Source organism: Peromyscus leucopus, chromosome X (genome assembly GCF_004664715.2).
Source record: "Peromyscus leucopus breed LL Stock chromosome X, UCI_PerLeu_2.1, whole genome shotgun sequence".
In the NCBI taxonomy this organism is placed as follows: Eukaryota; Metazoa; Chordata; class Mammalia; order Rodentia; family Cricetidae; genus Peromyscus; species Peromyscus leucopus.
This window is the reverse complement of record NC_051083.1, coordinates 116,126,391-116,139,177: the sequence shown is the minus strand read 5'-3', so window position 1 is coordinate 116,139,177 and position 12,787 is coordinate 116,126,391. Positions and strand designations below refer to the sequence as shown.

Sequence of the window (12,787 nt, the reverse complement as noted above, 5' to 3'; positions counted from 1 at the left end):
CTTTGCTTTTGTACATCCCGAGCGTTATGATTTGCACTCCCCCGCCCCCCACGCCCCAGTTACTAATGCCATGACAAAAGCCACTCCGGGGCGGGCGGGCGAGGGCTGGGGCAGGCTGCGTTTCGGAGGGGCGCGGCGCCACACCCCCTCCGGAGAAAGCCCACGCTGGGCCGGCGCGAAGGTACGAGCCACACAAAAGAGTCGATTTCACGACGAAAGTGCGCCCTCCAGGAAGAAGGTGCCCCCACTCGGAGCGTGAGCAGGAGCGCGACTTTTTGGCGCTCTTTGCGAGCGAGCCGCGAGGAGGCGGAAGACGGTCCCGGGCCGGCGCGGGAATCGGGCCACCAGGCGCCGGAGTTCCTGCGCGTGTCGCCGCCGTCCCAGCGAGACGCGGCTCCAGTGGCTCCCGGGCCAGGTGAGCTTGGCGGGTGGCGCGGTGGCGGCGGAGGCGACGGCGACGGGCCCGGTGAGTGGCGCTACCTGGCCGGGCGGGGCGGGGCGCCGGGGGCCGGCGGCTGCCGAGGCGGCGGCGGCGGGGTACCCCCGGCCGGCCGCCTTACCGACTTGGGCGCCAGTTGCCTTTTTGGCGCCTAAAGAAGAAATTCTCCTGGAGGAACCGGCCAGAGTTCTCAGCGAGGCTCCCCGCGCCGTGTCCGCCCAAGTGTGTAGCGGGGAAGCCCCGAGGAGCCCCGAGTCTGGGGTTACCCCGGTAGGGTGGACTTTTGTGAGTGTGGGGGTACACGGAGAAGGGGTACGTGGTGTGTGTGTGGGTGGGGGACAGAACCCAGGACACGCCTTTGCCTGAGGGTCCGGCTAGTGGGGGTGGTTGAAAGAGGGGGGGTGAGGACCGGTTGCCGCGGCAACTACGAACCTCGGCGGGAGCCCCCCGCCATCCCCCCCACCTCTGCCCGCCCCACTGCCCCGTGAGGAAGGCGCACCGCGCGGGCCGCGAGGGAACTCGGGGCGCTCGCTCTGAGGTGTGCTCCTAGTGGACTGAACCAAGCGACTGCGAGCGGGGGGGGGGGGGGGGGGGGGAGGCTGGGCTCCCGGGCCCCTCCTCCAGCCGGCCGGCCCCGGTGGGGGCGGGGGGGGCGACACCGAGGGCCAGCCACGAACTAGCCTCTTCTCCCAGCCCGAGGCCAAAGCGTGGGGGCCGGCGCGGGGGTGGGGGGCGGGGGAGATGGCATCGCAGGCAGGGCTTGCAGGCTCGGTCGGTCCGCAGAGTCCCGAGTGCCTGTGGCTGGACTTGACATTGGATACCCCGCTGCGGCCGCTGCAGGACTCGGAGGCCAGGAGCACGGCCCCGGCCCCAAGTTACGGAGGTGGGGCGGGCGTTAATTTGCTTATATCTAATGATTTCAGGAACCTCGCTTTAAAATGGCGGCACCCACTAGACACCCCTGCTAAAGGCTCGCCCGGCCCCGGGGCCACCTCACGCAGGGCTGCTTTTTGCTTCTCCCGCTAACAGATGGCATGTGCCGCTGTTTGCTGCCCCTGCCCCTACCGCTGCCGCTGAGAGCGGGGCCCCTTAGCCTCTGGGTTTGCGCTAGAGACAGAAGGTAAGGCTGGACCCAAGTTTGGGTTCCTCAGACTGGCTGCCTTGCTAGGACGCCAGTGAAAGGCGGCGCTGCTTTTTAAACTTTTTCCACTCCCGCGAAATGGCAAGTAGAAGGAAAATTAACACTGCAACTTGTTGCTTTTTTTTTTTTTTAAGTTTTGCTTTTCCTCTTTTTCTTCTCTTTCCTTCCTTCCCCCTTCCACTCTTTCTTTTTTAATTTAAAGGAACTTCTTGCATGGCATGTCATTAGCAAAGGCTTTCCATAACAGCTAACTTTCTCATTTTCATGGGATGCCTAAGTAGGATCGCAGCAGAACCGCCTCCCTTCTCGCCCTGGGTCAATACTTTTGGGCAGCTTGCTTTTATCACCTGGGGCTGAAGGACGTGAGGGTAGTACATTGTAGGGGAGTGTTATAAAGGGTAGCTTTAATTTTTACCACTCAGACGGTATGCTTGTATGATAAGAAAATACAATTAAAACAAGGGTACTTTTGAAGGTTAACAGGTGGTGCCGTTCTCTAATGGTTATGGTAGACCTACTTTATGTTTTTCAGAACACTGTTTATTGGTGTGCACACGCACGCACACACAGATATATTTACAAATGTGAAAATTTTTGTTCTAATGTGTTTTTAGTGAGTTCTTTTCTTCTAGATGTTCTTAATCGCTATTTATAAACTGGCCTCTGATTCCACAGCCTCTCCATATGTGTATGTAAAGTTCATGGGAAAGCATCAATTAAAATAGAACTGCTGCAAGATTTAATTTTGAAATGATTGGTGATTTATCGCAGTGCTGGAGTCTTGGTTTAATTAGTAAGTCCTTCGGTGATGACTGATAGCGTGGTTGGAAAACAGACTGGTGATATAGCTGAACTAATGACTGGACACCAAGGCTTAACATAATTCATCCAGATATTTCACTTTCTGTTGAAAGGCATATTGACAATGAGCTTTACCAGAGACTTTGGCTTTTACCTGATTATAGTCACATTTTCTCTTTTGCCTATGCAAATTTAGTCCTTAATAAACATTAAATACTAAGTCAATTTAAGTTTTTTTTTTTAATTTTGTAATGCTTTGGGGAAATACTTGCATATTTATAAAAACTTCTCTAAATATAGCCTGAATAGATTTTTGTCTGTAATCCAGCTGATAACTATTCTACTCCTCTGTGCTTTCTCCTCCCAACCAGTAGAAACTGGAAAGGAAGGAAAGTATTGTTTTGCACCTAACAAAGTCTAGCGCAGTTTTTCTGCCCAGGTGCTGCAGTCTACATAGAAACAAAGAGCCAAGCTGCTTACAATGGAATTTTACTGTATAATAATTCCACACTGATTTCAGGCTATTGTTCAGAGAGCCATGCGAAGCAACTGCTTCACATTTGAAAAAAGGAAGTGCTACAGGTAGAGCAATAGATACTTGGATTTTTTGTTTGTTTGTTTTTGCAATGGAAGGGTGACAAAAACCAACTTCTCTCATTTTTAATGGTTCCAAACTTAGGCCTCACTTCTGTAAGCATCATCTCTGTGGGTGCTGCTGTAGGGATGAATGACTTTGGCTCAATGACATCATTTTAAAAAGTGAAGGTATTAAACCTTGGGGCCAGAGCATTAGAGGTGTGAGAACGTTCCCCAGTTACAGTTCTGTTGCCTTATATAGGGATGAGACTGGAGACTCTATATGAAAATGTAAGTGAAGATTTGTTGGAAAACTGATTGTGAGAGAGAATTGGTCTAGGGCTGGGCGAGAGGTGGTAACAGCATGTTTCACTCTGCTTATAAGAACCACTTCATTTCTCTGATTTCCCTTGCTGCTTTAAGAATTCATAATGGGTCCCAGGACTGTTATAAAATAGCTTTTCCCCAACTGTCTTCTCCAGGCATTTCATAACAGCTTCTTTTTAAGGAGAATAAAACTTATGACTATTCTTTGGTAGCCAAAGCAGCCTTGTGATTGTATTTGTATCCATCCTATAGCTAAATAATGTTTTGCACACATAGCTGTTTAATAAATGTTGAACTATATAGAAAAATGGCAGTCTATAAATTCACAAAAGAACAGATTTTGTGCACAGCTTTTAATTTAAACAGAAAGCCTTTTTGTACACTTGCAAGAACCTAAAATGTAAAGTCGATTACAATGTGCATTCTCTTAATTGCATTCTACTTGCCTCAAATGGGTTCTTTTGCCTTTCATTGTACTTCCAGGAACTTGTGAAAGTTATCCTTTTAGCCAGTAGGTGTATTATTATCTGTCCAACTTTACACAATGAAGAAGTAAAAAGCAACTTGAAAATAAAAAAAGGTTTTGTCTTTTGAGTGGCTGCACAGTACTACACATTGCTGGAACAGTGACAAGCTCTTGGCTGTTATGCAGATGTTGACAATATAGCTTGAAGTACACTTCTGTTCTCCATTCAGCTGTCTTTGCATCTAGGAAAGAGGGGAGGGAAGAAAGGGAGTGAAAACCTTAAAGTGATGAGATATTCATTCATAAATTTTACATGTACGCTGCTTCTAGTGAAATAAAGTCAAGAAGGTGGCAGAATTCTTCTTTTGAAATAAAAGATTCTGTCTGCTAGGATTACAAATGGGGATTCAGGAAATGCAGAGAATAAGTTACAGTGCATGTTAGACAAGTAACTTGATCCTGTCCTGTTGTTAAAGTAAAATAATGGCCACTGCCATGTTAAAATGCTCAAGAGTCTGAAAGAGATACAGGTTGCAATCACCTTTACTTTGTAAAGATGCTTCTATATTGTTGATTTTTGTTGTTCTTGCTATTTTGAGACAGGGTCTCACAAAGTAGCTCAGGCTTGCCTTGAACTCCTACTTTTAATGCTCAGCTTTCTGAGGCTGGGATTACAGGTATGTGCCAGGCTGTTGGATTATAACAGTGATTAAATAGATAGGTTTAGACCATTATAATTGCATGTGATATTAAGAAACTTGAAATCAGAAACCATTTTCCTCTGTGAGATTTTTCTGCTTCTTCCTAGGTATGATATGATACTTCAAAAATAGAAAGCTGAGTTTCTTCACATAAAATGGGGTGAATCTTTTCATTCTAAGATAACAGACTGTGTCTTGGTGCAAGTAGTTCCACTGTCAAATAACCCAACAAACAAACATAAATTATGAGCAAGTAGAAGCAATTGGATCTGTATTAATATAGACTTTCAGATCTGTAGGGAACTTGATGGTTGTACAGATATATGGATACTTACATCTGGTCTCCTGACAACCAGGGGACCATGCTGGAAAGACAACATTGAGAATTAGAACAAATGTGGTATCAATTACATTATCAGGTATTAATGTCATAAAAGGGAGAAGAAAACATTTATATAGCCGTTTTTTCCCCCTGGAGCTGAGGACCGATCCCAGGGCCTTGCACTTGCTGGGCAAGCGCTCTACCACTGAGCTAAATCCCCAACCCCTATATAGTCCTTTTTTTAAAAAGGCACAGTATAAACCCATTATTATTCTCTGGTTGCTATTAAATTGAATGATCTAGCCCTTAAAAGATTGATGGGGAAAAGAATACAGTTCAGGATGAGACTTTTTGTTTCAGAAATAAAAGTATTCCGCAAGTGTCTGGGAATATATATGCAAGCATAAATTTGAGCACAAATGTACAAATTGGTGATCAATTAAGAACAATATTTGCAGTCACACATTGATTTCTCCCGAAATACAGAAAAATACCGATTTTTATAGTATTTTTCCAAGGGGAAATGAAAGAAAAACAGGTTAACAATAAACTATAACCAATATTTGATATAAACAATGTGTCTGTTGCTTAGAAATGTTTAGCTCTAGGCAGTGCACTTTCAGAAGAAGGGTGCATTTCTTAGAACTAAAGAGGAAGCAATAATAAAAAGAGACTTGATTTGAGTGTATGTATAGATTTTTCTTTCTCTATGTAAATAGCGTTAGAATCATTGTGATCCCAGAACGTATTTTATGAAATGTAGTTGACACAGGGCCTCACTGTTTCCCAAAACGAATTTCAAACTCCTAAGCTTAAATGATCCTACTTCAATCTCCTAAGTAGCTGGGACTACAGTCATGCATCACCATGCCCAGCTTCTCAAAACTCTTTATAACAACCATGAAAAGGAAAAGTTCAGGGGAAGAGGAGCCATGTTAGAAACTTAAGACTCAATTAGTCATGCTTGTTAAAATATTATGTTCCGCTCTCAAGTTCTTCTTGCATCAGCGTTAAGTTGGCGCATAAGAAAAAGTGATTTATATATGATTTGGGGTAGGAGTTTGTTTTCTACCTATACAATGAGTGCATTTGTGTGGCCAGGAAGAGAATGCCTGCAACTGAGAAAGGGCAGTCTAGATAGAAATGCAGGCAGTTGACACTGGAGAATTCTCCCAGCCTAGTTAATCTCAAGTCATGTGAGCATTGTAGAGACTGATGGTTGGCTGGATTGGGTTTTCCAATTTGGGTTCTTCAATTTGATTTTAATGTGTCCCCATCTGATTCTGAGAATTTTGAGCTTCTTGGCTGCCTACATTTGTGTGGAAATTTGGGATAGATTTCCTTAGGTTTATTCAGGTGTCCTCGAATGTACCAGCATCTCATTGGTAGGTAAGCCAATGGATCTCTTTACCTTATATCCTCAGTGCTTTATCTTCTAGGTAAAAGTTTTAGTAAATTAAAGAATAGATTGATATTTTTAATTTTCTCTTGCCTTTTACACGTATTTGCTCTGTGATTTTAAGTAATGTTTCTGTTTTGTTGGTTTTTTTTTTTTTTTTTTTTTTTAAGAAAATGAGCAACAATTTATATTTGGCTGACTGTCCTGCTGAGGGCCATACTGGTGACTCAAAATGAGCCCAGGGATAAACATTCAAAGGCAGCTTTTAAGATGAATCCTAAAGAGTGACCTGAAAGCTAACCACTACCTTTCTGTCACCTGAAATTACATTTAATGAACATCCTCTGCATCTCAGGCAAATCATCTTCTGCATGAAGCTATGTAGATACAGTTCTTTTTAACTGACTCCACAGATTAAAAAGAAGAGATAAAAGAATTACTGTTACTCCAGTGCCTCCTGTTGTGTGTATTTTACAAAGTGATAAAGACACAGGTGAAATATGAAAAGGATATTGGACAGTACATTTTTCAAGTACTGTCCATTTACAGGCTGTATTTGCATGAGTTTCTAATTTTCAAAATATAGGTGTGAATTCTCTCTCTCTCTCTCTCTCTCTCTCTCTCTCTCTCTCTCTCTCTCTCTCTCTCTCTCTCTCTCCCTCTTTACTGTATCCAGAAAGCAAAGCCCTTACAGAAGGGACTGGAGCTGCTGTCTCTGATCCTCTACAATCATCCTTTGTGCTAGAGGACTATTATGTTTTAGGTAGAGCTCTTGCAATTTTTACTTATGTGGCAATATGAAAAAAATACACAACGGCATACTGGAGAACATGGTGGAGGAGATATCTTGCCAGAAAACAATTTCACCTTTTGGTTTTTTAAATTTTCTACCTTCATGAACAAAGCAACAACAAAAAGGAGAACAAAAGTGTCACATGTGGTACTAATGTGTGTGTGTGTGTGTGTGTGTGTGTGTGTGTGTGTGAGAAATAGTAGGATTCATCAGTTATTTTACTTTACCAATGGAGATAAGGAATCTGTTGCTTTATTAAGATTAGTTTGTGTGGGGCTGGAGAGATGGCTTAGTGCATAAGAGCACATACTGTTCCTGTAGAGGACATGTGTTTGGTTACCTGTACCCACTGCAGATGGCTAACAAATACCTCTGGCCTCCTCAGGCATCTGTACTCTAGTGCACTCATCCACCCACTTATGCATACACATAATTAAAAATAATAAAAATAAGTTTAAAAAAATTAGGTTTCAAAAAGGAAAAAATATTAGGTTTGTAATCTAGGAAAAATTATAAAAGTACTTGGGAGACTGATTGCAAAAGAGGTAAGGAATTGAGCAAAGGGAGTATGAATAAGAGGATAATAGGGGTGAATACACACTAAGTACCTTTTATATGTGTATTAAAATGTAAAAATGAAATCTATCATTTTGCATAATTAGTATGTTCTGGTGAAATATTTTTTTTAAAGAAAGCCAAAAAAGGATTAGATGTATGTGTTACAAAGTAGTTCTTGTGAGTTCTATTTAAATTATATAGAGATATATTCAACAAGACCCAAGGCATGAGGTAGGGCTCAACTTTCTTTCCCTTGGTACTGGAGTCAGGAGTTTGTCTTTGTATGTGCTTGCTCAGTCAGTTGTGTGATTGCAGATACTGTTGTTAAAGAGCAGATTGATGTTTCAGAAAATTCTTGCTGTCTGTAATTGATAAGAATCCCAAAGAAGATGGGGGAACTATTTCTTCTTAGCAGCGGTTTTGAGAACTTAAATTCCCAACTCATTTATGTCAGCCAGCCTTCCAGCCAAGTACTTGGACAGCATAAAATAAACCTTATTAGTTCTTCCAGCAGTACAAACTGAAACACAGTACACCTTATATAGTTGTGTTTTATGTCTACAAGCTTCAAAAACATAAAAAAAAATGGGGGGGCTATTGGGGTGCTGAGCCTGTGTAATTTGTTCTGTTCTATTAATGTCTAGATTATTAGCCTCATCTACAGACAAATCCTATGTCAGTATAGTTTTAAGGTAAGCTTGAGGCTGGATTCAGATGGACATGGCCCTCAAGGGAAGGTGTTTTTGCAGAAAACTGTAGGTTTTAGCAGGACTTTTTTTTTTGAGACAAAGTTTCATTGTATAGCCCCTGATGTTCTGGAACTCACTCTGTAGCCCAGGCTGGCCTCGAACTCACAGAGATCCACTTGCCTCTGCTTCCTGAGTGCTGGGATTAAAGGTGTGTGCCACCACTGTCCTGCTTAGCAGGACTTTAGATCAACTGGCTCCCCCTTTATTATGTATAAATCCTCTTTCTCAAAGAGATAAACTTTGTTCTGTGGAGAAACTCACTTGGATATACTGAGAAATTCTATATAGTAATAATAACAAGGCAAATTATTTTTTTCCTTTATTACTTAAACTTGCCCCCCTGCCCCGACCAATACTTGTGATTGAGAACTTGACTGGCTTGGAAAACGTACCATAGTGCATTGTATTTCACCATACTAGGAAAAAAAGTCTCTGTATTTTGTGAACAGTATGGTTTTCCTAATATTAATAAAGATCTACAATACAATTCAGTTAGGTAACTCTCAAATATGAACATAACACTGAATGTGCACAAGTCATTTTGTAGAATGATGATGATGATGATTCACAAGAGAATAAGAGAAACAGTAAGAAGTTACTTCCTGTAATGCTATAGTCTGCAACTTCTAATACCTACTTATTAGGTGTATGAAAACTGCACTTCATAATGTTGATCCTGAATTAACAGGAAACAGGTAATATCAGTAATTCTATTATTTGACTCTTAAATACTTTTACTAATTTTGCCTACTAGTCTAGCATCCATTAAAATACAGCAAAAAGTCCAAAGGACAGATTGTTTGACCTCTGCTAAGTACATGATATTTTGTAAGTTTCGTTTTTTTCATTTCAGTCATGGTTCATACATTAGCTCTTCTTATTGTCTTGTCTCTATCTCCAAAGAAATCTCAGAAATATTTTTAGCTATCTAAGAAAACAATTCAAATAAAAGTGCTTAAAATGCTGACAAGCAATGACAGGAAATGCTGGTTGCCCTGGTCTCCTTCATAACTAAGTGAGGCCCCAGCTGGCTGATTGACTTTAAACTTCCTGTTTGAGGGCTGCTTGGGTCAAAAGTAGCTGTGTTTTCCATATAGAGATTTTTTTCTTTATTCTGTAAGGCCACAATAAATCTGTCACTGGACTGCATATTTTGTATATTTTATGGACTGAATCATGTGGTTTGAGTTTAATTTGGAAGGCAATGCTTTTACAATCAAGATTTTTTTTTTAACCCTGACATGTGCAGCTTTGGGGTCTGGGATTGCACTGGCCTCCAAAAGTTTATGACTTTATTTACACAATAGTGATTGCTGAGGAGGGCATTTCCTGCTAGTTAATGACTGGCTGGAAGGACCAACAATCTAAATCCAGGGGGAGAAGACCATTCATTAAATGCCAAGAAGGGGCCAGTCCTCCTTTTCTATGAAGTTGTAGGGAGAAAGTGAAACTGCATTCTACCTTTTGAATTGCCCAGAGTAGGGAGGGCAGAGATCACTCTGGAGGTGGGGTGTCATGGCATGGAGAATGGGGCCTCTTTTCCTAACAGGAGCTTGCTAAGTCTTTCCCTTAGGTTGTCAAACAGGGTCTTGGACCAGGAGGGTATTTCCTTTATGTTGTCGGTGCATAGAGGTCCAGTAAAGTTGTGGGCCCCTAACTGCCCATTAGCTGCCTGAAAATGCTCAACTAGAAGGTGTTACAGCTACTTTAAAAACCTGTAATGTCGCATGACTGAGTTTCCTAATTGGTTGAATAACTGATTATGACTAAAGCAGAGAAGAACTTAGAAAGGGATGGAAAGAATGGCCTTTTTCAAGGTCACCCTTGAAAGGTACCAGCAGGTATACACATTGTATGTTAATTCCTAATATAATAAAGGGAAATTATATTCAGAAAGCTTGCCTTAGCTTTTGTGGAAGTACCTTGGGGGAGAGGGGCTGTAATAGTAACCATTTAACCCATCACATCTCCAGGAAACAGTTTTGTTCTTCTGTAATTCTTGCCTGCTGTAAACCAGCTGAAGTGTGAAGAACTTGGCATTGATTTAGAGCAAAAACAGAATTAAGACCAAGGCTGAGTCCACATCTAGGAATCCCTGACTTCCTGGCCTGTCCTTCACTCCCCTTAGCTTGTTAAGCCTCCAATTTGCGGACTAGTTGAATGTTTATAAAAGATACACATCTGTTCTGAGTTCTTTCAGTGGGTACATCCACATGAGAACAGTTGTGTGACACTCCCCCACCCCAGAACTTGGCTTGTGTTTTCACTCGAAATTCAAGTTCTTTATATTCCAAACTTGGTGGGGGGTAGAAGGAGTGAGCTGGGGCTCTCAAATACAGGCAATCACTGAAGGCCAGACACCTGGATTTCTTCACGGGATTGAGTAATCTGTCACATGCGGAACAAACCAAATATTGAGTTTCTGTTTTGAGTCTGGCAAATGTCATCATATACTTTTAAAATATTCAGTAATCCAAGGATTGTTGGTCATTACAGTTCACAAAAATGAAAAGGGTTTTGAAGTTGTGAATGCTCTACAAATAAACTATACCCATTATAGTTGTTATTAGTAGATTATTCCTTCAGCAGATTGTTAAGCAAAAAGGTGAATGATGAAATAAAAAGGTATGTGTCAAAACATGCTTTTATTGTTTAAAAACTTGAACTTAAATGTTATGAATCACAAGTTTTGCTAGCTTAGATTAATGACAATATTCTTACTTATAAACTGTTTTGGGTTAAGAGTCAACAAAATTTTCCTAAGTAGATGTCCCACTGGCCTGAATATTACATTCATGAATAATTACAACACGGCTGCATTTAAACAATGATCCCAAAACCTTAGGAGTAGTTTGCTCCACAAATTGAAATATGTCTTTCATTTTCTTGACATTATTATTTTGCTTAGCAAACTCTTGCTGCACAGGAAATCTAAAAACATAATATTTTAAGGTTGAAGTTGTTTCAGTCTAAATTCCTGGTGGCAAAATGTGAAGATTAGCCCTGCTATTTTTGGGTATAATACTATTTCCTTATTCTGTTTGCCTATTTGTCCTATCCTTGTAGTTTTCAAGTGTCAAGAAATGACTGATCAGCATACAATGAAATGCATGTAGTCAGTTGCAGTTAACATCTCTTCAGAACAAAATTGCATAGAATGGATGGTAAGAAAAATATCAAGCCGGGCGGTGGTGGCACACGCCTTTAATCCCAGCACTCGGAAGGCAGAGCCAGGCGGATCTTTGTGAGTTCGAGGCCAGCCTGGGCTACCAAGTGAGTTCCAGGAAAGGCACAAAGCTACACAGAGAAACCCTGTCTCGAAAAACCAAAAAAAAAAAAAAAAAAAAAAGAAAGAAAGAAAGAAAGAAAAGAAAAGAAAAAAGAAAAATATTAAAACATCTAATGAAGTTAGGCATTTTGAGTGAGACTTCAAAGTCATGCACATGTGCATTAAGGTAGACTATAAAGTATATTTATTACTATCTGTTGCTCTCAGCAAAAAGTTTACAAGTCAGTGTTTTAGGACATGTTAATTCAAACTAGGTCAGAATATATTTTTTCTTTTTGAATTATTGAGAGGATGGTGATCAAGAGATGCTGAGGGCTTTGGTGCCAACATACTGAGTGATGTTGGTTAAGTGCCTTGGTACCTATGTTTCTGTTTCCAAATATCTAAGGTATTCATGGGAATGAGTTATTCAAAAAAGGAAGACAGTAAACATACTGCCTTTCCAGTAATTAAGCCCAGGAATAGAAAATAAAAAAGATTTATTCCCTTGACCAGATATGACTTTGAAGCACTGAGTGCAATTCATCAGGAGATTTGAATCATCCTCAGACATTTGCACATTCTGAGTGTATTCCATTGAATCAAATCATTGGTGGGAGGAAAATGTCTTCTAGAGTACTGTTGTTTCTCTGATAGTATCATATGTATCCTGTCTTCACTCTCCCTATCTGTGGCCATAGTCCCTTCCAGTGCTATCAAATCCCTTATCTGTCCTGGATGTATTGAATTCATCCCCAAAGGCCTCTTCCTGTGGGTATCCTTTGGAGCCTTAAAGTAGTACTGATTTCTCAGCTCTGAGGACTTGAAATGCAACGGGGCCTTTCTTCACACACATTGAATTGTTAAACTCAAGTTCCTGCCCTGAAAATAAAATCTTAGCTCTGATGAGTTAGCACCTAAATTCTGTGATTATAAAGTAATTTTTAACTCCCTCCTTAGAAATGCTACATTTAAAGCTTAAGAATAGAAAAAAACATATATCCAATCATTGTGTAAGTTGCAACCAAATTATGAAATTATATGGAAAAATACTAACCACCATAATAGTCAAACTATCCTCACGAAGCATTGTGTATCATATTTTATTCACAATGATAAAAGACTAAAATATGTTGATAAGTGAGTATACTTGCATTTCAAGACCTTAAGAGTGACATTTTGCCGGGCGTTGGTGGCGCACGCCTTTAATCCCAGCACTCGGGAGGCAGAGCCAGGCGGATCTCTGT

The 12,787-nt window shown here is 41.2% G+C and overlaps 1 protein-coding gene across 3 annotated transcripts in view; it reads left to right on the top strand.

The window, feature by feature from the left end:
- Positions 1 to 275: 275 nt before the first annotated feature.
- The window catches only part of Mbnl3 (muscleblind like splicing regulator 3), a 100,048-nt gene continuing 87,536 nt past the window's right edge, over positions 276 to 12,787 (top strand). The window contains exon 1 of one of the 3 annotated variants that reach the window (XM_037198951.1): positions 276 to 415. The gene's annotated coding sequence lies outside the window, so the exon portion shown is untranslated. Of the gene's footprint in view, positions 467 to 1,188; positions 1,323 to 12,787 lie in introns of those variants that run through there. The other 2 variants (XM_037198950.1, XM_037198949.1) reach the window with 2 other exon arrangements.